Below are 25620 nucleotides of genomic sequence, written 5' to 3'. Positions count from 1 at the left end.
CCCACATCCGTGGATTCAAAAGCCCAAAAGGAGCAGCGTGCTCGTTCCCTCTCAGCACCCTGGAAATGCCGTGGCCTTCGTCGGGACTCGGAGGTTGTGCGCCTGGTGCTGGTTGTTCCGTGCTGCAGAAGGGTTTGGGCTCTGAGAGCCGTGGCACGTTTTGGGGGATCAGGGAGTTGTGGATCTGCCAGCAATCCCAGCTAACCCACCCCGCCATGGCGGTGCAGAGGCACAGTTTGCACAGCCACAGCTTCCTGCTCAGAACGGCAATCACAGGTCCCTCGGGGCCACTGCGACAGAGGTCAGAGCTTCCCCAGCACATTCCAAGGAATACCCTGAGCTGGAGAAGGGGGATGTGCCAGAGCTCTCTCACACCTCGGTTTGTCGGTCGCTGGGGCAGAGAAGTGAAATCTCTTGGAAAAAACAGTGAGCGGTGTGAGAGGCAAAGCGTTGGATGTGCAGCATGGAGATTGCCCAAAATGGCTCTCCAAGGTCCTGTTTGGGAGGTGTTTGTAGCTGTGGCTTGGTGGCATTTCACTGCTGTTGGATGTTCAGCCATCTGCTGGTGGATCCACGGGTGTTTGTGGTGGAGCGCTGGTGCTGCTCTGTTCTGATGGCGACAAAAGGCAGAGACAAAGCTCGGGGTGTATCCTGCACATAAAGATACTCCTCACTGAGCGGAAATGCGGGCTTTCAGTTGCTAAAATCCCACAGTTACTGCCTTCCAGCCGGGAAATTTCCTCCTGAACTTACTCCCCCTATGATGTGTGCTGTCAGGAGGTTCTGAATTCCTGCAGAAGAGACGTAACAGGCACAAAATAACGGGGAGCCTTTGCTGCCATTTATTTAATATTTGGGAGGTCATTACCAAAGTGGGAACGATGTAACACTTATTTTAAACAGGAAATGCAAGTGAAAACAAAGGAGTATTACACCAGAAGGAGCTGGAATTTGGTGTATTTGCAATTCAGAGCAGGTAAAAGGAAGGGTCTGGCTTCAGTTGAACAGAGCAGAGCTGAATCTGTCTCTGAGCTGCTGCCAGGATTTTTTCCATCTTAAATTGTGAGGTGCCTTGTAGCCACCCTTGAAAAGCTCTTTGAGAGGCAGAGGTTGAAAATGTCATAGAAGTACCAAGCACATTGATACCAATCATAAAAATAGATGTTCTCCATCATGAAAGAGAGGGGATGTGGGAAGCAGAATGGTCTGAGAGAAAATATGGAAATCTGGGTGTGCTCCTGACCTCGGGGGGGAAATAGGGGAATGTTGGCTCAGAGGTTTGACTCAAAGACCAAGCTGAAATGTCTTATTTTATACTGTGATTGTTTTAATCCAGCCAAAACAAGGAGAGCTGTCCTAAAGGTGGTGGTCTGGATTTTGGTTGGGAATCAGGATTATTTGGTGGAGTTCTTCCTTTGCTTATAATTTACATTAATATTATCTAGAAGCATTATCCCTTTAAAAAAAACAACAAAAAAATAAGTAAGAAAAATTCTCAGGGTAGCAACTTGTTAAGTGTGGACTCCTCAATCCTTCAGCAAGAACCTTCTCCTGTGAAACTTCTCCATTTCGTTTTGTTGGCAGTGGGAGTGGGCCATATGTGCTGGTTCAGGTATGTGTGAGGGAGCTGCGAGCTCTGCGTGGTTGCAGCACTCAATAGCCAAACGTAGGGTTAAGGACAGTTTCATTTGTTACTCGAGGAGTGTTAAAATAGAATTGCTGCCTTACTTCAGGGAACATTGCAGTCTGTAGCTGCACCGGTGTGACACAGTCTGAGGAGTGCAGTGGCCTCGTAGCGGTGGCGAGTCGGGAGCCCCATCCCATGGGAGACCCCTGGGGTGTGCAGAGATGTGGCAGGGGGGATCCCAAACCCCCCCAGTGGGAGCAGCTCAGCCCCATTGTGACCCTGTGCTGTGACCTGGGGGAGCTTGGGATACCCCATCCCATGGGGAACCCCTGGGGTGTGCAGAGACGTGGCAGGGGGGATCCCAAATTCCCCACAGAGGGAGCAGCTCAGTCCCAGTGTGACCCTGGGCTGTAACCCTGAGCACAGGGCACACCTGCACTGCCACGGTCAGCTCCTTGCCCAGCAGGGCTGGGGAGTGGCCCCTGGCTGCTTTCTGCTCTCAGTGTGGGCTTTTTAACCAAAATGTTGCAGCAGAGTTAAATAATCTGTGTTTTTTTCCTTGCACGTCCCCATATAACACACATAACGTACATAATGTACCGAAATGGCACAGCAGCTGGGCACAGCTGGGCACCTTTCTCGGGGACAGGACTGGGCCCAATCTCCATTACTGGGCTCTGCATCCAAATACATCAAACCCCAGGATAGCAGGGAAAGGATTATCTCCTTTACTGTGGAGAGGGCTCTGGCTCTCTGTGATCCATCAAGGAGCCCTGAGCTGACAGAAAGCCATGAGGAGGGTGAAGGAATGTCAGGACAAGGTCCAGGCTGATTCTGTGTGGCTGGGACATGGAGGGAGCCCAGGTGGATTCGTGGAGCTGGACAGGCGGTGTAGCAGGGTGAGGAGAGCTGTCTGGGCTGTGGCTGCTCACCCGGGCCAGGGGACAGCCCCGCTGCTGCTGTGAGCTGGGGACATCCGTCAGAGGTCATCCAGAGCCACTCCTGCCCTGGGGACAGGCAGCCAGGTCACTGGCTGGGGAGTTAGGAACATCCCAGATCCCACGAACACGAAGGAGTTTATCCTGTCCCTGACTGAAGCCCCTTTGGCCATGCCTAAGATCCAGTGATTAATAATAAATCCAGCAGATGGAAAAGAGAAAGTCTCAGCCTGGTGGGGAAAACGCAGAGAAGCAGCGGCTCCAAAAAATGAATAATGAATGGCAATTTGCTAATTATTCATGGCTGGGTCCTCTGGATCCTCCAGCTGTGTTGGTTTTTGTGGGGAAGCGTTTGAAGTGCGGGATCCTCCCGGAGCAGCCCCAGGAGGCCCCCTCGGACCGGCCCGTCCTGGCCTCCCCGGCCCAATTGATCGGCTGTTTAGCTCTGCCTGCCTGGCTTTTCCCGGGATTTCTGGTACTTGAAAGGAAGAGGAATGTGGTCCTTTGCTGTCGGTAAAGCTGGGATGTGCTGACTCATTAAGCCCAGGAGATGAGGCGTTCAGGAGAGTACCCAGGGCAAGAGGTTCCCTCTCCAGGGGCAAGGAGCCAGTGGGGAGAGAGGGAATGGCAATTCCTAATTAAGCAGATTTGGCTTTTAAATTAGCCCAATGTTCATTTGAGACAAAAGGCATTTTCCTACAGACAAATTTGCCAGGCTCTGGGGAGGGGAGGGAGAATTGTCATTAGCCACTGGCAGCCAAAGGAGGGTTATTGAGGAGTTTTTCCCAACAGCCAAGTCTGAGATGTCTCAATTGCTGCTCAAGCAGCCCTTCCTCACCCTGGTGCCTCCTGTCCTTGCGCTCTCCTCACCACACGTGGGAGTGGCTTTCCCACTTTCCCTCCCCACAGCTGAGTTGTGGCAGAAGGGCTTTACTCCCTTTCTTTGATGAGGGTAAAGGTGGAGCCATATCTCAGCCTCTGCTCCCCAGGATGGGATGTGGGATGTGGGCTGCTGTCCCCACAAGCCCTTGGTGAGCTGCTGGAGATCCCAGCACAGGGATCAGCTCCGTGGCACAGCAGATCCAGGTGGATCAGGCTGTGGGGAGCACTGGTTTGGAGTCCCGGCTCAGTCAGGGGTGTGACGCCAACCCCACACCTCTCCAGCCTGGCAGAGCTCCTCGTCTCTTCTGCCTCAGCACCTGTTAAATTAGGGTGAGATTCTGAGGGGCTCTTCAGGTGCTGCAGTTTTAATCTGTAGATTTATTCTGTAGAAACTCTAAACCTACTCCAGAGACTTCGTAGAGGGATTAAACTCACTGCACTGTGGGGCCTTTGTGTGTCCCCTGAAGGTGTCACCAACAAAAGCCTGGGCTCATGTAAAGCCACCACCTCTGAGAAAATGTAAATTACCATTACCCCTCTATTAGATGGGTGTGTATTCTTAAGAAGAGGTATTATTTCTGTGTTCCAAAGAGCACCTCCCATACATTCCCTAATATTTTCAGGAATCCTGGAAATAACCTGACTGATAAGGGGCACCTTTCTTAAGAAAGCCTTGCAATCCACAGGAAGCATCCTTCTCCTTTCCTAACAGCTGCCAGAGAAATTGCTCCTTCACATGGCTGGTTATATGATCCAGAGGTGTTACTGATGTCCAGGTTTATACAGAATCCTTGGATATATTGCCAGTAACTGTGAAAAAAATGTAAATAATTGCAAAAAGCTGCCCAAGGGGTCAGGAGTGACATCTGGAAGGAGAAGGAGCCTTGTGAGAGGGATGTGGTGGTATTTTCTGTGCTGATTTAATCGCACAAGGACTTCACTGAGCAAGCATCTGACTGCACTCCTGGTTAGTGCCACACGCTTGGAATCTTGTCTCCAACATTCCGGAAGCGCCAGACCGTGCCCTCAATTTCCATGTGTTGATTGCCTGGTGTGCTGGTTCCTACTCGGAGATTCCTAATTAAACTCGTGTATTAATATTCCCAATACATCACCTGCGTATCGGAAACATAAACAAGATGAGTTTTCTCCCCCAAATGTAAATGAGCTCGTTATAAATTGTGGTTCCCCGGTGGCACCACGAGCTGTTGGTGTTGGCTGCTGGAGCCCCAGGGGTACAGAGGGCTCGAGGGTCTCTGCTAAGGGGTGAAGGGGCCCTGCTGTGAGCCCTCTGCTAAACCAGGGCACCGTCTCCACGATGATTCCTGGCAGTGCTTCCCGCTGTGCCAAGTCCTGGCAATCAGGGCCAGACCTGAGGGGGCTTCGGAGATCTCCTCAGTGACGGACTCGATGGTCTTAGAGGTCTTTTCCAGCCTGGATGATCCTGTGTGAATCGAGGGCACAGCCCTGATGCTGCTCCCACTCCTGCCAGGTGCTGGACTCGCTCCCTGGGATCCAGAGAGAGCCTCCACGTTGTGGGCATTTTATAGCCCTGCTTCTTCCTCACTTGGGTAACTTTTCTTTGGATTTAAACCAAGCTGAAGCCTGCTCTGCCCAGTGCAGTCAGTGTGGGAAGGAGAGCAGGGTTCTCAGCAGAACTGGGATGTGGGCACAGGGAGGGAGGGGCAGTGCCACTGTAGGTGGTTCTGCCCGGAGTGGCCCCTGCTGCAGCCAGCTCTGGGCTCCCCCTCCCAGCCCTGACCCCCGGATCTGCCGTGGGATTTCTCCCGCGTATCCCAGGCTGGGTGTGGGCAGGTTCATCAGGAATTTACAGAGCCTTAATTAACGTGCCAGCACTGCTTGGGTCGTGGCTGTTCACACAGTTCAGTGTCATCGTTAAGCTCAGCAGTTTCATTTTATTGACTGAGAAATCGTATCTCAGTGCCTTCGGATATGTGACAGGTTTCTGCTCGGTTTTAGCTCGATAGCTCTGCCTGGCCCACCAAATCTGACATTTCTGAAGAGAAATACACTCTCCAGGGAAATTCCCTTTGTGTCCACAGTTTCTGCCGTTGTCCAATTACCTAAGAAAGATTTTGCTATTTTATCTCTCAAATACCGGCCTGGAAAGCAAATCAAATTTCAATTTGCATAGTTCTGTTTCAGCCAGGAGTGCTGGTCTGCGTCAGAAAATATAAAACGTGTGTGTAGGTATATATCTATTTATCAACTTAAATGAAAATTCCTGTTCTCATTAGGAGCCTGCTGCAGTCAGTCAGAGGACAGTTATTGATTTAATAAAGTTTGGATCCAGCCCAAGGTCTCCTGGAGCCATCACGCTGCAGAGAACTGGTGCCGTGCGGCTCATTTTTCCTTGCATCCCTCCCAGTCCTGCCCCTGGGTGCAGTCACTGTCCTGAGCTCCTCCAGCTCCTGCTGGGCCGGCAGAGAAAGTCTCTCCCTCCACACCTCCGGATGGGTGATGGACAGGGAATGGATCTGAAATCGGTTCTAGGAAATTCCAGATGCTTCGTTAAGGGGTGGTCACACGTCTGAGCCTCTGAGCTTCTTCTGGCTCCTGCTCAGGGGCAGGGGACACCCAGACCCCAGCCAGAGGGTTCCTGGTGTGCCTTCACAAAGCCAAGACACGGCTTTGCCTGGAGCACATCCCAGCTGGAAGCTCAGGAGGTCCAGGCTTTGCCTCTTCCCCCACAATCTGAGGGGGATTTCGCTTTCTCCCCTCTGTGCTCTGTCTTCACTGGGGCGTTTCATATCCAAGGCCTTGGTTTTGCTTTCCATGTCCAAGCTGTGCAAACAGGACAGGCTGCTCCAGGAGAGCTGATCCTGATCCATCACTGGAAGGCCCCATCCTGGACATGGACCCAGCTCCTGAAATTCAGGGCATCAGAGAAGCAGGGTTATAATCCATGGGAACCCTCCTCAGAGATCCAGGTGCATTCAGCCAGGGCGTTTGAATGGAGCGCTCCCCTTCCCAGTGGAAAACAGCTCTGAAAACTTCCAGCCATCCCCAGTGGGACCCACAGACAAAGGGAAAACCTCCCCTGTCTCCTCTCCTCTCTCCCAGGGTGAGCAGTTCGGCTGAACCGAGCCTCCCTCCCATTGATGCCATGAAGATTTTTGCCTTTTCTTTTATACCCCTGTTATACCTTTTTACAACTTCTGTATTCTCAGTGCTTTCTGCCTCCATTCTTGGCCTTGTTTGTCAAGCTGAGAGACTCAACATTTTAGAAGCTTCGTAATTAGGGATTAGCGTGCCCCAGACCCCAAGGTCCTCTCTAGAACACATTCTGTAAACCAAGATAGAACCATCCAGGGGAAGGCTCCTTGGGGAGGGGGGCTCACTTGAGCCTCTCATTGGGGAATCTTTGATAGATCTGCTAATTAGTAAAGCCTATAATGTTATACCCAATGTTGGGGGGGGGAGGAAGAGGAGAGACACAGAGACACAGGGAAAGACTCGGCGGGGTACATCTCGATGCACATGACCTGGGTGTGTGCACCTAAGGTTCCTTAAAAATAAATACCAAGGTAAAATCCCTTTTCCCCTTCTAACCGTGTATGACTCTTGATTTTAAGACCAGGAAAAGGCATCACCATGGCAGAGACCAGGGAAGCCATTCCAGAACAGATTGACGAGACAGAGTTAGAAACCAGCACCTTGGATTCATATATTCACAGGGAATTAGATAAATGGCCAAATCCTCCATTTATGTAAGTCATAATAATTCTGTTCAATGTTGGGTTTGAGCTCCTTCCATATGGATGCCAACTGCTGCTCCAGGTAACAATTACCGAGAGTTATGAAGGAATTTTCTCTAAATCCATTTTCCAGCTTGAGCTTTATTATGAATTATATGACAATAAGTGACTGAGATGGGATGAGGCAGAAATAACCCGTTTGAGCAAGGCCAGGAACACAAGTTTCTCCTTGACATTTAGCAGAAATTTAAAGGCCCGAGAGTGGATCAGGGAAAAATCAGACAAAAACCAAACAAAAGCCCAGGGGTCTTTGCTGTGGAGCCTTGCTGAAGTTGCCCTGATGCTCTGTTTTGTTCCATTTGTGTTTATATTCACAAATTTTGCAGTTACCCACACCTCAAAGGGTTCAGACTCATCTTCTTACCCACCTGGATAAATCAGAGGGGTTGAAGTGTGGCCAAATCTTCATCTCAAGTATCAGTTAATTGTCACAAAATCATGGAATATCTCAAGTTGGGAGGGGCCCACAGCAACCACTGATCCAACTCCCTGCACAGACGCCCCACAATCCCACCCTGTGCCTGGGAGCATTGTCCAAACAATGATTAAAACATTCCAGGCCATCCATGGAATTTACACTGGGACTCGAGTTTCTTCTCACAGAGTAGAAAACATTGTAAATCAAAGAAAATAGAAAGTCCAAAGAATACCTCATGTAACAAATGGGATGAGGACAAGAAGTGCTATAAATAGCACTATAAATAATGATATAAATATATTTTATAGCTGAATCTGGAATACAAACTTCAGCTTGGCCTCAAAACTTTGGGAGGATGGGGGGAGGAGGCTCAGAAAGGGCTGATAGGAAGCAGAGGATGAAACAATCCTCAAGTGAAGAGATTAAACACAATTACTGTCTATCCTGGGCAGGAAAAGTGGGTTATTGGAATTCTGGTGAGTCTGGGGAAGGTGCATTAGGAAGTTTTCTCATGACATGGGCCCAGGAGAGAGTCACTTACAGTGCTCAGTGGCAAATTTGAAACCTAATGCAAAGCACTTCTTCATTAGAAGGTTATTAAGTGCAGAACTTATTTTCATATCAAGTTGTTGAGCAAAGCTCAGGGGGCTTTACAAAGGAATTAGATATTGATCAAGGATATCCTGAGTTTTCAGAGAGATCAGAAAATAGATTTTAAACCCAAGACCTTGATATTTAAGCAAATAATCCAACAGGTTAGAAAATGCCAAAACTGGAGTAATTTCCCAGATAAATTCTGGGTTAATTGACAAAAGCGGTTGCTTAAACCCAAACATTTATCTGTAAAGTGTGCGTGCTTCTATCAAGTGTTTGTCATTTAGAGCTCACCAGAAAATGCAGAGAGGTGGTGTCTGCACAGCTTCCACTGCATCTTCCTGGCAGCTGCTGCGTGTTCCTGAGGGTCTGGACGCTCGGTGAGCTGAAGGAAAAGAGGAAGGGGAAAAAACAAATCTTTTTTTTCGGCTGCAAGAAAGCTAAAAATAGCTCCAGAGGTTTAAAAACAAGAGGGTTTCAGTGAGCCCACACTACAAGCACTAATTAACCTCTGTGTAACAAAGTGCTGAGGTGCCTCAACGAGCCTCGGAAATCAAGAGCTCAGTTACTGTTATCCTTAATTCCGCCTCCAGGTTTATACGTGGAGATTTGGACTGCATTTGCAATAGTAAATGGAGCATAAAAGCTTTCTCTTCTCAGGGCTCTTCCACACCTCGGGTGGAACACGCTGGCGTCAGAGGCTTTGATTGTGGTATCAGAACTATTCACAGAAAAAGGCCTGTAATGAATTTTTCAGAAACTTCCTTTTCCCCCTACGTATCTAAAGTAACAATGCTGATTTCTTGGCTTTTAAATGTTCTGCCATGAAGCACCTACAGCAATAACCTGAATTTTACTGTGAGACAAGGTGCTGTTCCTGTAGAGACCATTTCTTATAAATTGCCCTGATGCTCAGATTTTAGGCTTGGCAATATTTAGATTTACTAACTTTGTTCAAAAATAAAACATAAACCTGAGAACTGGATCATTTAAATTCTGTTAATTTATTCAGTTAAAATTATATTCCAAGGAAAAGAAGAAAAATTTTGAAGTTCTGGGGATGTGAGGAAGAAAGGAGCAAATCTCATGGAGTGACTGCACCCTATCATGATGTAGCAGCTTTAATTTAGTCAATAAAATGTCCATCTTTCCCCAGCCCCTTTTCTGAGGCTAGTGCTGAGTTGTCCAGGGTGCTGCAAAGGATGTGAGGAAATGCCTGTAGGAATGGGAAACCGGCTTTGGAGTCAGGATCACACTGGGGCTTATCTGAATCAAAGGGGACATAAATGTTTTTTAAAATGTAATTTTACAGACAGAGGTAGTTCTGTGCCTTTCTTCAGCTTCTTCATCAAGGTAATTCAATTTAATCATCTTAATCAAGTCCTGAGTTTAAACAATCGGCTCCTGCTGATACCAGAGCAGAATGTTGTATAAAGGATGTCTGGTTCCAAAAAGTACTTTTGATTAATGACTGAATGTTGATTATTTTTGCCCCTGGATCCCTGGCAGTGCCCAAGGCCAGGCTGGACACTGGGGCTTGGAGCAGCCTGGGGCAGTGGGAGGTGTCCCTGCCATGGCAGGGGTGGCTCTGAGGGCTGTGGGGGACACTGTGCCTCACTGGGCTGGGCTGGTCCTGCAGGAGCAGCAGCAGCAGCAGCCTGGCTTTGGCCCGAGCAGGGCTGTCCTTGGCTCGGGTCTGACCTTCGGAGGTGTGACCCTGACACCAAAGCAGTGTGAGCTCCAGTATTCCCAATGTCCCTGCCTTGGCCAGGAGCTGGTACGGGTGTGACAGCAGCGATTGGTGTGGGAGGTGTCTGAACCCCTGGGCAGAGCAGTGGCTCCTCGGGGAAGCACATTTTGGGAGTTCTTTTAACCACTGCTGGCTGTGCCTGGAGCCTGTTTTCCTGCAGGGTGTCTGTGGCAAACTCCTCGCTGAGCTCACCTTTGAGTGGCTCCTCAGGCACCAGATGCATTCCCCTCCGCTGGGGGTTTCTCCATGCCTGGTGCCAAGCACTGCTCATCCCCCGCTCTGCCTGATTTGCAGGACACATCTGTACCAAAGCAAGGCAGCTGTGCTTCCCTGTGCCGCATTTGGAAGTGCAATCATCCACATTAGGGTTCATTGTTGCTCTTCTCTTTTTTCCCCCAGCCTTGCACCATTCTGTGGCTCTATTGCACTTGGAAAGTTTGGCGTCAAGTCTTGAATCCCAGACTGGGTGAGGCTGGAAGGGCCCACAGTGGCTCCTCTGGTGCCACCTCCCTGCTCCAGCGGGGTCATCCCAGAGCCCAGGGCACAGGATTGAGTCCAGACAGGTCTGGAATATCCCCAGGGAGGAGACCCCACAGCCTCTCTGGGCTCTGCTCAGGGCTGGCCCTGCCCAGGGCAGCAGTTCTGCCTCCTGTGCAGGGCAATTCCTGGGCTCAGGCCCTGCCCGTGGCTCTGGGGCCGCTGCCGGGCCCCGGAGCAGAGCCCGGGCCCTGCCCTGAGCCCTCCCTGCAGCCAGGGACAGCCAGGGCTGAGGGCCCCTCTCAGCTGGGGCTCCTCTCGAGCCTGAGCAGCCCCGGCTCCCTCAGCCCGTCCTGGGCACGGGGATGCTCCAGGCCCTTCCTCAGCTGCGCAGCCTCCGCCGGCCCCGCTCCAGGAGCTCCCTGGCCCTGCTGGGCTGAGGAGCCAGAGCTGGGCACGGCACCCCAGAGGTGCCCCCAGGGCTGGGCACAGGGGCAGGATAAGCTGCTCCTTCTTAAACTCTAACGCCATCTTAATTAATCTCCTTTCGCAGGAATTGTAGTAATTTCATGAATCTCATCGTGACATGGGCACATCTCCCATGTAATTTATAGAGATTGTAATGATTCATTTGATAGGCATTGTCTGTGGATTTCGGCTCGTCAGGGATCAGCAGAGCTATAATTACACAATAATTACTAAATAAGTTATTCACAAATTGCTGTGCCAGTGAAAGCAAATAGCAGAGCAGTTGAAGAGTATCCAGTGGTGGGTATGTGTTCAATCCGTGCAAGGAGTGCGGGGATGGGGGCTTGCTCTGGATGTTGTGGGAATCCATGGATCCATGGCAGAGCCTGCTGGTGAGAATGGCTTCTGTCCTGGAAAGAGATGTCCGTGCCTGTATTCCAGAGCTGCAGCAGCAGCAGGAGGCTTTCACCTGGGGAGCCCTCCGGGAGGTGGTGGGGTCAGGAATCCCGGTCCCCCCATCAGGGGAGCGTCTGCCTGGGCTGCCACAAGGCCCAGTGAGCCCAATCCCACGGGGACCATCCCTTGGGCCACAAATGGACCACAAACCCTGGGAATTTGGGTACCTGAAGTTCATGTGAACCCTTCCCAGTCAGCTCCCCATGTCCAAGCTGCTGCTTCGCTGTAACTCAGGCAGATTGCTCAGGTTTCTTCTTCTGGTTTTCTGGTAAGTGTAGTGATGAGCTCCCAGTGCCAGAGGGCAGGGCTGGATGGGATCTTGGGAATTGGGAATTGCTGGCTGGGAGGGTGGGCAGGCCCTGGCACAGGGTGCCCAGAGCAGCTGGGGCTGCCCCTGGATCCCTGGCAGTGTCCAAGTCCAGGTTGGACATTGGGGCTGGGAGCAGCCTGGGACAGGGGGAGGTGTCCCTGCCATGGCTGGGGTGGCACTGGGTGGGATTTGAGCTCCCAACCCACCCCACACCAGTGTGGGATTGTGTGAGTTGCTCGAACACCTGCTGCGCTTGGGACTTGTCCTGAGCCCTGTGTTCCCATGGCATGGGGGGCTCCCAGCACTTCCCTGAATCAGTGACAGATGAGTCTCTCGTGCCCCAGGAGCTGCACCTTCACAGATGTCCCCTGCTGCATCTCCAGTGTGTATTTTGCCGTATTTATTTCCAGAAATACAGCGACAGTTGTGCCGATTTAAAGAGTGACCTCTGAGAACAGGAATATCATTACTGGGAGTCAGAGCAGTGCTAATCATATGTTTCTGAGCAGGAAAATGCTAACAGATTTCCAGACCTGCATTATTCATGAGATTCCATTTATCCATATGAATGAGAGCCCAAGCTCAAAGGACACAGCCAACTTTGTCACTTTTTCTTCATTTTGTTATGGTCTCAACAGCTGTAAAAATCATTAAAGCAGCAGTTTTCCCTGGAAAAATCTGAAATGGGGAATAAGGACTAGTGAGCAAATAGTGTTTATCCTTTAGAACACAGTAACTTGAACAACTAAATCACAGCGCTGTCTTTCGTGTCCCTTTGGTGACATAGACATATCCACATGTATGAAATTCCGTGGGTTTCTCTCTTTGCTTCACCCAAGCTGTGACACAGCACCGGGACTGGGACAGACTCAGGACCAGCTTCCTCAGATCTCTGCCCTCATGGATGTCGTGCTCAGAGCAGCAGGGTCAGGTGTCCTAAACTAAAATGCTCTTTTTTCTCTTCCATGAGCAGAGACATTCCTCTCCTCCACCCATTTTATTTAAAAACAATTTATTTTAATCTTAGAATGGTTTGGGTTGGGAGGGACCTCAAAGCCCCTCCAGTGCCACCCCTGCCATGGCAGGGACACCTCCCCCTGTCCCAGGCTGCTCCCAGCCCCAATGTCCAGCCTGGCCTTGGGCACTGCCAGGGATCCAGGGGCAGCCACAGCCACAGGCTTGATCTTTTACTCCATTGCTGGTTCCCACGTGTGGCTGGCTCATCCCTGGAGTTTGGGGGTGCCCTTTGCTATCAGAACGTTTGGGACCCTGGCAGATGCTTCCCCTTATGGATTGATGGGAAACCACAACATCTGAGCTGAAATGGGTGCTCAGGCACCCCAGGGACAGCTGGGGTACAGCAGGGAGCTGTCACAACCTTTCCCTTAGCTGCTGGTGGTTAAACAATGGATTTCCCCGTTGGCAGGCAGTGCACTGGGGTCTGGCTGCAGCCCCTCTCCGAGGAATGGGGCTGCTCCAGGTGTGCAGGGGAAGGGAATGTCATAAATCACATCCCCAATGGTGCTTTTCTGATCCTCATTATAGGAAAAATATTGTAAACCATGTGGAATATTTCATAAACACAGCTCCTCCACAGAGGCTGCAAACTGGCTGTGCTTTTTATTGTCTTTTATTTTTGATAATACTCCAAAGTGTCTTGTAACTGGATCCAGAGTGTGGGGAGAAATGCTTTGGGATTTGGCATCAAACGAGCCCATTGGATGTCCCCTCTCAGGATGCAGAAGTGCTGTCGGAGCTTGTCTCTAGTTGTGGCAGTTACTGTTGCATTGTTTTATTCAAAAAACTGCAATGGAAGCCCCTGGATGGGAAACTGGGAGTGCTGGGAATCTCCTCTTGCCTCTGAAAGGGCCTCAGTGTCCTGGGAAAAAAGTCCTTATGAGGCTCTGTGTAGGATGGGTGAGTTCTTTCTGCTCCTGGGACAGGGACAGCACCCACGGAGCGGCTGGAGCTGGGCCAGGGGAGGCTCAGGGTGGAGATCAGGGAAAGGTTCTTCCCCAGAGGGTGCTGGGCACTGCCCAGGGAATGGGCACGGCCCCGAGGCTGCCGGAGCTGCAGGAGCGTTTGGGCAGCGCTGCCAGAGATGCCCGGGGTGGGATTTGGGGGGTCTGGGCAGGGCAGGAGCTGGAATGGATGATCCCTATGGGTCCCTTCCAGCTCAGAACATTCCATGGCTCTGTGTGTCCCTCTGCCACTGGCACATCTGGCACATCTGGCACATCTGGCACTTCGGAGCACAAGCAGAGCTCCTCACTGCTCCACGGACCCTCCCCATGGCCAAACCACCCAAATCCAACCCAATCCACCCAAATCCACCTTTTCTCTCCCAGGAAGGGATGAAGTCTCTTTGCTCTCCCAAGCCCAGGAATCCTTGGCCTGCCCTGGTTTACGTTTTCCTCTGAGTTCTGCTTGCCAGGAGTCTCTCCAGGCACACCTCGGTGGGTGCAGGTGCTGAGGGTCCTTCTGAAACCCCTAAAGATCTCACTGCTCACATTCATTTTTGGGATCTGATAAAATCCAGGATTCATTCAGTAGATTTTTTTTCTTCCTGTATTGCACTTTTTCATTTTTAATGGTTTAGTGCTGTAAATACTGATGCAAAGATGTGCCCTCACATTAGTGGGTATATTTTCCTGATACTCAAAAAGTGGCCTGCAAATGAATGGCTGCTTTTGCCAACATGCATTTGCTGAGGGAAAAGTTCCCTGATTTATTCATTTATTCAAAATACAGGCAGTCCTGCAAAAGGTAAAGCCTTAAGCATATACCAGTGTCTTATAAATGTGAAGTTGTTGTTAGAGTGAGGATAATTTTACTGCCAAGAGAATCAAATGTGTGACCTTTAATTAAAATATTATTTTGGATGTTTTTAATTAAAATATAAATTTGTCTGTTGCTGGTTCACACACACACATAACACCGCCCCTCACATTTATATTAAATTAAATTGAATTAAACTAAATTAAATGAAATTAAACCCCATTTTTTTCACACTATAAAATCATTCATCCTACATAAAACATGATGGTTCACTCTGGAACCTATTAAAAAAAATAAATAAGCTTTTAGTAGACTGGGGCATTAAAACAATATGTTCAGTATCTTTCTCTGCCTTTCCATGGGAAAATCAAATTCCATCAGAATTTAAGTCAAATTTGAAATTCATCCCATTGTGCTGCCAGCTGAGAATAAGTCTGCGACTTGGGGCTGGAATCCACAGACCTGGAGGCTCTTAGAAATTACTTTCCATTGGAATTCTTTTACAACAGGGCACAAAAAGGTGTCAATAATGTGGTTTTCCACAGCCTTAAAAATATTGGAATATTTCTTGAGAAACTCCTGCTATCAAGCAAAACAATCAGCTGGAGGTGTAGAGCTGCTGGAGGATGGAGTGAGAGAACTCCCTGGCAATTTCAGAACTTAAACTTCAAGTTCACAATTATTATTTTTTTTTAAGTCTCACCAGCATAGAGCTGTTAAATATTTATCATCCTGTAATAAAAGAGTAAACCATTTAAATAAAATAAACCATTACGAGGCAATTAAGGTATAATAACTCAAACCTGCAGAAAAGCTCTAATTGTAATTGCAAAATATTAAGGGTGAGAGAAAGACACAGAATAAATTAAGGTCACGTCTCTGCCCCATCCACTCACACACTCACAGTTTCCATCCAAAAGATTTATTATGAAATGTTTTTCCATTTTTCGTGGTACTCAAACAGGCTCTGGCTTCCCTAGGCTTAAAGACCTCGATTTCACAATAAATCATTAATCTTTAACAAAGCTGATGAAGCCTGGGGGAGATTAGTTTAAATAAGCCCAGTTAATTATCAAAGGTCATAAATTGAAGCAGTTATGAGGGTTTTTTTAATTAACTAATGAGCTGGTATTTAACTGCCAGTTGTGTTTTGGTCCAGTTATTGATTCCTCCAAGTCGATCAAAGTCCAACAATTGTACTGATGCAGATGGAAATGAAAGCAGCTTTTTGTATTCTCCAGTTGGGAAAAGTTCTCCCTGGGACAATCCCAGCACCCCCAGCCTGGGCATCCCTGGCAGCGCTGCCCAAACACTCCTGGAGCTCCGGCAGGTTTGGGAATGTGCCCATTCCCTGGGGAGCCTGGGCAGTGCCCAGCACCCTCTGCGGGAAGAACCTTTCCCAGTATCCAACCTGACCCTGCCCTGGCAAATCCCTGAGGAGTGACAGAGACCAATGTCATGGGTCAGGGGCTACAGAAAGCAATTAAACATTTCCACGTTTGTGTTGGATTTCCTGCCACTGAAACAGTGAAGAACACTGGGAATTGCATTATAGCCTTGCTTTTTACTCCCAAAACCAGAGCTTAGGCGTGGCTTTACTCACAATAAAGCACATTTTTCATTTTTAAAACCTGTTATCCCTCCAACAGCTTTGATTGCACCAAACACAACGGTTTGGCTTTGGACCAGCTGCAGGGTGATAAAATAAGGTACCATTGTAACAAAAAATGGGATTCATAGCTTTAACTTCAGACCTGGTCCTAGGGATGGGCTGGTGCTGAGCTTGTGCTGGGAGGGGGCTCCAGAGAACTGGAAAAGAGCATCAGCACTGTGGTGGGTGAAATGGAAAGGTGCTGGAAGTCTCGTGGGCAGTGCCCAGCCTGCCGCTGGCTCTGCTGGGAGCTGGAACAGGAGCTGGGCTCCTGCCTGGATGGATTTCTCTGGGAGGCAGAGCCTCTCCTCTCCTCTCCTGGCTGCAGGCACAGACTGAGATCACTGCTCTGTTCTTTTGCTGAGCTCTCCGTGGTCTCTGGGGATAAAAGTTTGGGCTTTGCTACTGAGAGGCTGAGCCTGGAGCATGCCTGGGTCAGTGGCTCTAATCCTTCCCGCTGCAGGCTGCTCCCTCGGGTAATCCCTTCCCAAATTAATCGAGTTTGCTCCTCACAGGAGCTGGGGTTTATTTCAGGAGCTCCGAGGAGGAGCAGCGTGAGCACAGCCAGGCCGGGGAGGTGCAGATCCACACTGGATTTCCGAAGGAATCCGCCCTCCGTTTGCCCCTTTGCTCGTGCAAACAGGGGCTGATGAATCGCTGCCTTCCTAATCACGTACAAGGAGATTTGCTGGGCAAATAATTACAAGTAATTGGCCTCTAGTAAACTAAAAGTCAGGGTTTATTTACTTGCTTGTTTTTACCTGCCTATATCCTCTAATAGCTCCTTCCAGCTCATATTTTTCCGAAGCCTTGGATGTCAGGAAGCCGCGGCTGTGGGTCCTGCCCTCCTCGAACACGTCTGTAATTCTCAGTCCCGCTGTCCCCGCTGTCCTCCCCTGCCTATGAATTTACTGTTGTTTTGACAATTTTATGTGCAAACATATTTAAATCCCTCTGACCTCAGCCTCCTGAGCTGATTGAATTTTGCTTTAACTTTGGTCTGGCAATTTCCATTCCCATGTTTTTATGCAGAATGCCAGGGTTTCAGCTTGTGATAAAACCGAGACAAAACCAGATTTGGGTCCATGCTGAATTTCTCTGCCGCACCTCTGTGAGCAGAGGGGCTTGCATTTCTCTCAAGGTACCTTATTCCTTCACTATATGGTTTAGTGGACGTGGTGGTGTTTAATTTGGACTTGATGATCTCGTAGGTCTCTTCCAGCCTTAATGATTCTGTGATCTCTGGGGTCAGGGAGTGCCTTCCCTCAGGTTTGCGGTGGTTCCCTCTCCGAGCTGCCTTCTGGCTTTCCCGGGCATGGCCTTTTCGCAGCCAACGCCTTTTGTTCCCTGTAATTTGCCTCCTTGTGCTGGGGAGCCTTTCATGGGATGGTTTCTCATTTTGATAAGAGGTTTTCTCTGCCAGCTCTGTTCTGCCTGGGATCAGAAAGGAATTTCTAGATACAATCTCTGTGCTTTCGGTAGAAGGCAGCACTAAATGTCCTTGACATTTAACCTCACCTCCTTGGCCCAGCTGTCTTTAGTGCTTATGTTCTCCAGAGGTTTCCCTTTTGAGGATTAGAGCTGCAGCTACAAATCTGTGGGGTTTATTTTTCCACTTCATTTAAACCCACTCAGCTGCTGACTGTCTGAGGCTGGGTTATTTCCAGCATTAGATCTGGCTCACCACCCCCAACCAAAACCGATTTTAAGGAGAACATGAGGCTTTACTTCTTCCCCTGACAGCATGCTAGAGATTGCTGCACACGCATTGCCCCTTCCCCAGCCCAGCAGAGCTGGGCTGCCACACCAGCGCCTGTCACAGCATTTCCCTGGTGCACCAGGGCAGCTCTAGTTTGGAGATGAGGAAAAATTCCTCCACTGACAAGTTCAGGCCAGGAAGTCAATCAGGGGGTTGGGGCATTGGTGTATTTAGACCTGGGCAGAAATGCCCAGTTTTCCGTGTTTATTTGGCAGCCAGGGATGCTGTGCCAGTATCCCTATGCCCAGAACATTCCTGGTTTCACATTTTTGAGCCACTTTAAACTAACGAGCTGGGTTTGTCTGTCCTGCCTCCCCAGAGGAGGTGGCTCTGCAGGGCACACAGGGTCCTGCACACACAGCACCAGCTGTGGCACGGGCACACCAGGAGCTGCTGGGCACTCGCTGCTCTTCCTCTGCTTTGGGAAACAAAGCTCCGAAGTTCCGCTCAAGGAGAATTCCCCACTGCAGCCACAGAAATGGCACAGAAAGTCATGGCTTTCCATTAGACTTGCAGATTTTTTTTCCACAAGCACCCTTGGAAATCTGGGCAGTCCTGATACTGTAGGATTGGGGTCCCAGGAAAGTGTGGTACAGATAGTGCCCCTCTCCCCCCCACATCCCTGCCTCCCAGTGTTCCTAAGGAGTCATTAATAAATTTTAATTTGAATGAACCAGCCTAGCGTGCTTCTACAAAACCAGCTGGTTTTGTTTTCTCTCTCTAGACCTGAACATTTTCATGAATAAAGATTTGCAAAGAATTTTAGAACTTGAAACTAGAAATAGATCCGTCTCTCCAATGCCTTGATCTAATAATGTATTTAAAAATGAGATTTTTTGCAATAATACATGAAATCACCACCTTCGCTTCCATCCTTGATGCTGCCAGGAATCTGTGACTTTATGCTACCTTAAGCACCTATAATTAAGTCTAGATCCCATGTTTCCCAAGGAGACACGATCCCAGCACAATCCCTGCTGGTTTGGGTAGGGTATTTTGCTTGTTAATGAAATATTGTACTGATTGAGTGTGTTAATTTGCCTGATTGTTAGGAAGAATGGTGCTCATCTGCAGAAAGAGGAGCTTTTCCTTTCCTAGGAAGCCACAGTCACGAGGATTGACTCCTAAATTCCCAAGGAAAAGATGCTGTTAACTTCAGGCAGCCATAAAAATAACTTTTGTCATCATTGCACAACACATTTGAGCCAGGCTGATAATTATCCATGAGGAGCAGAATTGGGAAGGTTTGGGAAAAATTTAAGAGCACTGAATCGAATTGTTGTCACACTTTTAAAACAGCCATTAAAATACAAAATTGAGGGATTCTTGATAGGTTTTTGTTCTCTCTGAGTCTCTTGTTTGACCCCAATTCCTGTTTCTCCTGCTGAAGCCAGGGTTGCTCCGTGCAGCAGCACGCCCTCCTTTCCCAGGGGAACATTTTGGTGGGGGGGCATTTGCTGTGGTGAGTTTCCCTTTTCCCTCGTGTGGAGCTCCAGCAGCTCCTCTTGGCTGGGGACAATCCTCGACGTCCCCTGCCGCAGCCCCGACCCCAGCAGGGCTCCAGGTGTCAGCCAGGCCCTCCCTGTGCCCCTGCCCCGAGAAAGCAGATTTGGGGTTTTCAGCAGAGTCATCCAAACCCCACCAATGCATCGTCGTGGCTCTTTCCCCCTTTCCCAACCCACACCAATGTCACAAAGTCCACAATTGATTAAACCTTAGGCATCACTGAAATCAGTTTGGTGTCTCACATATTTCTGTATTTCTGGGTCGTTTTGCTTTCTCTCTGTTAAATATTCTGGGAAAAAGCCTTGTTTGTGCTTCAGCCAGCTGAGCAGAGACCTTTGCAGTACAGAGCCTGCAGAAGATCCTCCCCATCCTTCCTCTTCCTCACTGGAGCCAGCCGCACATCCCTGGGATGCTCCCGCATGGAGAGCACCCTCACCTTCACCTCTCCCTTCCCAGTGCCCCAGCTGCTGTGGTGGGAAGTGATGTGGGACAGCTGGGATGGACCTGCCTGTCCTCAGCACTCCCCACTGCTCCTGCTTCTGCACAGGGGTAGGAAACCTCAATACCTGAAACCCCTTTTATGCTGAGGGTGTCACCAACTCCGTGGATTTTAATGTCAATTAAAAGTGTAACACAGCTCAAATTCCATTTTACTTTAAAAACGTGGTTTGGGTTCACCAGCACCCACGGTGTGTTTGTCAAGGCGTTGAATAATTGGTTTAAAGGTTGGAAACATTCATCTGCATTAGCAGAAGTTTAGCAGTTGGGTAAAGAAACTTCATAACTTTTTATTTGGGAAAATACTTGTCTGGTATTTCACTTGGACTCGTGTTTGCACAGTATTAACCTGAAAAGCAGTTGTAGGTGGAAAAAACCCCTCAAAATTGGCCAGGAGCTGGTGTGTGCTCAGCCATTCCCTGCACATCCCTGCTTGTCAACTTGCTCCCATTTTTTTTCATTAGTTTCTTGTTATAGTCAAGATATGGTCAATGATCTTTTGAGCTTGGTAATTTTGTTAAACCTTTTTTATGAGGAGTATTGAATTGCTGCATTGAGATGGGAGCTTGCTTCCGTGCAAGATTAATTGGGACTGGTATTTCATTTTGCATAGCACTATTCAAAGCTAATAAAAAGGCCCAGAATAATGAATTCTAAAGTCAAATTATAATGAAAAGCCACAGGTGATTGTTTCATTAGGCTGGATGCAGGAGAACTGTGTCTTCTCTTAACTTTGCCTGTTTGTATTGGTTGCCTGGGGGAAGTAAACAACTTCCAAATGGGTTTGATGTTTCTGAGAAATGTTTTCTTCTGGAAAGACTTCAATAATTAAAAAGATGTGCCTTCTTAAAAGTTCACTGAAGCACAAAACTATTGCTTTAAAACATTCTTTGTTCAAAATTGTTACCTTGACTGATATTCATGGGAGGAAATTGCCTTCAATGAAGTGAACAAAGCCCTTCTCTTAGCCAGGTTTCAGTGCCTCCCCGGAGAAATGCTTGAGAGCTCCAGGGGCAAAAAGCTTGGCCCAGTGGGAGTGTGATGGTGCTGATGGTGTGCACAAAACGTAGGGAAGGAGCAGGGCTGGGGTGCAGCCCCAGGCACAGAGCTCTGGGCCCCGCAGCTCTGTCCGAGGCCCCACCTGAGATAAAACTGTGCTGTCTCTTGCATGACTGTTTGCTGTCTCATTCTGTACTTGTCTTCCATGTGTGATTAACTCCCAAATGTTCTCTTTTTTTTTTTCCTTTTTCCCTTTTTGTAGAAATTATTGAGCCTACTACCTCTAGTCGTGTCTCAAGCCCAGGTCAGTATCCCCACGCATCCCCGCAGGAGGGTCGGTGCCTGCAGGGCCTCATTGCCATCGGTGCCCGGGGCTGACCCGGGCAGCTGTGTTGTGGTAGTGCTGGACTGTCTCCTCCGTCTTTGTGCTTCCATTGGTGTGTCTTCCCTCCAGGCTTTGTGTCTTGTCCTCTTTCTCCCTGTTTTGAGCAGCCTCTCCCACATCCCTGTCCCTGCCATGGGTCTCTCTCGGCTGTCCCGGTGGGGGTGCGCAGGGCACTGCTCTGCGTGGGCAAGTCCCTGCTCTGGAATCACCTCACCCTTTGAGTCTTTGCTGATGTTGTTGCAAATGTGGATGTTGGTTTGAGGATTTACAGATTTCTCGCTGTCTCATCACTGACTGATTGTGGGATGGAGCCAGGAGCTGTTGTGAGGTGTTTGTGGGAGCTGAGTGCCTCTCCTTGTGCCTGGCAGGTGTTAACAGGTCCTGAATGTTTGTGGTACATCCCCATTTTCTTGGGGATTTCCTGCTGCTGCTCCCCAGCAGGACACCCTCAGTGGAGCTGGTCATAGAAACATGGAATGGTTTGGATTGGGAGGGACCTCAAAGTTCATCCGGTGCCACCCCTGCCAAGGGCAGGGACACCTCCCACTGCCCCAGGCTGCTCCAACCTGGGCTTGGACACTGCCAGGGATCCAGGGGCAGCCACAGCTTCTATGGGCACCCTGTGCCAGGGCCTGCCCACCCTCCCAGGGAAAAATTCCTTCCCAATATCCCACCTGTGAGACAAAAACAAGCAGAGTTTTTCTCTGGCAAAACCTACACCAGATGTGTACTTTCATTTCCTAACTGAGATAAAAAGATTGGAAGGACTGTGCCAGAAAGCCACAAAAAGTGGGGTGATTAAACCAAGTGAGGCAGACAAAAGTGCAGATTAAACCAAGGGTTGCAGAAGGAAAACCAGGCACAGGTGGTTCCACCACCCTCAGACTTACAGGAGTAGCAAGGTTTAAATCTTCAGTGTTTTAATTAAAGAGCTTAGGGAGGCCAAGCTCCGGTGTCACTCGGGGGGCAGAGGTGCTGCCTCCCTGCTTTCCCCGGGCCCCAGGGAGCTTCCCAAAGCTCTCCATCTCCTTAGGGCAGAGACTGTGCTGTGCCAGAGCTGCAGCAAACCCTCTGAGTGATGTCTGCAGGAGCAACCTCCATCCAAACCTGCACATGGGGGGGCTGGACTGCAAACAGCTGATAGTGCTTGCAATAAAAGTCCCTATCCTTGGGATTTTCCACAGTTGCCTTGGACTACCAAGGAGTTGAAAATAAGCTGGGGAATTATTTTTCGAGTTAACAGAAGCTGAGAAGAAGGAAAGAGTCACTGCTGTGTCGGTCGTGCAAAGTGGTGATAGGAGACCCTCACTCTGTGTGTTGTTTAACGCTGGGGTTTGTAATTCCTGAAAAAGTGCCCTCAGCCTGATCCTGTTCCAAGCTCTGTTCAGGGAAGGAGAGATAATGCTGGGTGGTTGCAGTTGGAATGGACTCCAGTAACATTTCTGGGTTTAGTCTCCATCAGTGAGCGCTCCAACAGAGGCACAGTCATTCCTCACTTGCAAAAACTGCTGTTCAAGTAGCACAGCGTTGAGATGTGTTTGAATTCTTGTCTGCATAAATGTGCACCAAATGAGCAAAATTACGTGTATTTTTGGGAGCAGGATGGAGATGGGGGAATGGAAAGGCATAGAGCCCTTTAATAATGATCCCTCTCTTAATTCTGAAAGCACGGTGCTAAATAGAGAGGGCTTTTTCCAAACATGAAATTGAGAATATGAAAACCTCTGAACACAACAGAGGAAAAATTTGGGAATCATTAAAATTGCAGTAGATATGAAACTACATGAGCAAATCCAGCTTTAAATTACCAAGGAAAGTACTCTGAGCTCAGTTTGCAGTTGAAAACCAACATCTGTTCTGCTGAAAGACAACAGAAAGGGGGAGGAGGGTTTAAAGACGGTTCTCAAAATGGTTGAAAATTTAGTATTGAGTCTTTTCTCCTGGAAATGAGCCCTGGTACCAGCAGTGACATTGCACTGAACTGTTCTGTTTGCCTTCCATAATTAAATAACACTGTGATAGTCCCTCTACTTGGCTAATTTTAGCCTGGTAAATAGCTGGATAGTGCCAGCGCTATTGTTACCAAGTTATTCAGCTGCAGAGGCAATGAAAAACTTACCAGGGTTTCAGGAACTGAGTCCCTCATGTGCTGCAGCATCAGCAGGGAAGGCAGCAGGTTGGGGTGGGAAGTGGTGGCAGAAAGCCTGGGTTATTCGTCCATAGCTGCTTGTGATAAGAAAATTAGATTTATCATAAATCACAGAATGGTTTGGGCTGGAAGGCACCTTAAAATCATCTTGTTCCACCCCCTGCCATGAGCAGGGACATTTCTGGCTTTGTTTAAGGTCCTCCCAGGAGGTTTTGGCCACAGAGTCCTTTGGGTCTGTCTGGCTGCCCCGCTTCCCTCATGCAGGAATACAAAACATGGATAATCTGTAGGAACTCATTTTATCCTCGTGTCTCACATCAGCCAGAAGACAGAGCATCAGCCTCCTTCCTGCTCAATCAAGGCTCTGCAGTTAATTAGCTAATTACCACCATCCTTTACCACTTCAGTGCAGCTTCAGGGGATGTTTTCCCTGGAGAAGGACACAGAGCCTTTGTAGGGTTTCAGTACTGAGCCAGAGGTTGTGAAAACACCCCAAAGCAAGTCAGTCTCTGACCGCGGGAGGGTGAGGGAGAGCTGGAGGCCAAGGCTCTCCCAGAAAGGACGGGAAACGACTGACGGGACGTTTGATGTTCCATCATCACTGCTTGAGTTTCCCAGCGCCCTCCTTAAAGATCAAACTCAGAAGTTGCTCTTTGTAGAAAGTGAGGAATCTGTAGCAATCCTGGAGAACTTTCAGGATCCCCCCCCAGTTCCCAACAACAGGGGACAAAGCATTTCAGACATTTTTAATGAGTGCAAAGCAACGCCGTGTTTGAGAGCCCTGGTGACACATTTGTGCATTTCTCTGCTGGAGCCCTTTTCGGTACATTTGGGGATTTACTTTCCTCATTTGAAGTGCCAGTGCTTCAAGCATGTGGAATTAGCTGCAAAAGTTACAAAATTGGGGCCACCGTTGGTATCTGTTTTGTCAGCCAGCGCCAGGAGCCGGAGCTCCTTACAAAATCTTTCCTCCTTCAGCATAATTAGTTCACAGGTGGTGTCTTGAAAAGCCTTTGAAGATGTTGCTGAATTCTTAATGCTGACTAAACAAGTAACTGTGACAGGTCAGAGAGAATAATTGAGGAATCTTCTTTAATTAATGATTTCACATCTTATGAGGCACTTTTATAAAAATTGGAGCTGGAGAGAGAAGGACCTTAAGTTATTTAATTTTCTCAGGAACAAAAGCGTATGTTTAAATGAGCACTTGGGCAGGTTGGACAACTCCTTGAACTTCAGTTGCTTCTCCCTGCTCTGCCTTTCTGCATATCCAACACATTTAATATGCCACAATACCAAATAATACCTCATTTCAAGCAGGCTCTGTTTGTTTCATGGGAAACCTGCCAACCCCTCCAGTTTTTCTCCTCTTATGCAGTTGAAAATCCCATTTAAATCAATCAGTGAATTTGTGTAAGGAGAATCTGCAGGGCTGGACTCTGAATTTGGAATTTCCAGTGCTCTTTCTGGCCATTAGTTCTGTCTGTTCATGAGGAAAGCACCACGTTCCTGCAGCTGGAGGGCTCTGCATGTGAGAGGGAGACATTGGTGCAGCAAACTCTGGAGCAGGGAAGAGCCCTGGGTCAAAAGACAGAGCCAGTTGTGCTTCATCAGCCAACACCCCACTGTTCTTCCTTTTCCCTGTCTGTGGAATTCCTTCCAAAACACTAAACGAGCATGAAAAGGTGATCCAGATTTCGGGTTAACAGGCCCTGGATCATTGCAAATTTAACTTCTAAATCCTGTTAGGAGCAGATGTGTGTTTGTTCTAAGAGCTTTTAATGCTTGGTGGCCACTTTGGTGCCTCCCAAACACCCCACCTGGGAAGGAAGGCAGAGTGTCCCATCTCCATCAGCTGATGGTGAATCCCCCTCCAGCACTCAGTCCCAGACCACCAGAGGTTCTTCTGTCCCAGCTAACAGATATCAAACAGAGAGAGGGTTACCAAGCCTTGCTGTGAGTAGTTTGGCCTCAAACAGGCGAGTATCTCTAAAGAGAAAATACCAATACATTAAACCTCCTTGTTAGTCGGCTGAAAGCTTTATGTTCAGAGCACATCGTGCGCATTGCTGCTGCATTTCAGAACCCAGGCAGGTGTGAAATTCCAGCGTGGCTCCCCGTGCCAGGAAAAGCTGGTTTCTGTATTCAGCCAGCTCCGTGCACCTGCACCGTTAATTCCATGTTTCTGTGGGAACC

The 25620-nt window shown here is 48.8% G+C and overlaps 1 protein-coding gene across 1 annotated transcript in view; it reads left to right on the top strand.

Moving 5' to 3' along the window:
- NEGR1 (neuronal growth regulator 1) overlaps positions 1 to 25620 on the top strand; it is a gene marked incomplete at its 3' end in the record, with an annotated part of 190156 nt that overhangs the window by 144353 nt on the left and 20183 nt on the right. The window lies entirely within an intron of this gene.

The sequence above is a fragment of the Coloeus monedula genome (assembly GCF_965178545.1).
Source record: "Coloeus monedula genome assembly, chromosome: 9".
NCBI lineage: Eukaryota > Metazoa > Chordata > Aves > Passeriformes > Corvidae > Coloeus > Coloeus monedula.
This window is presented reverse-complemented; position numbering and strand designations above follow the sequence as displayed.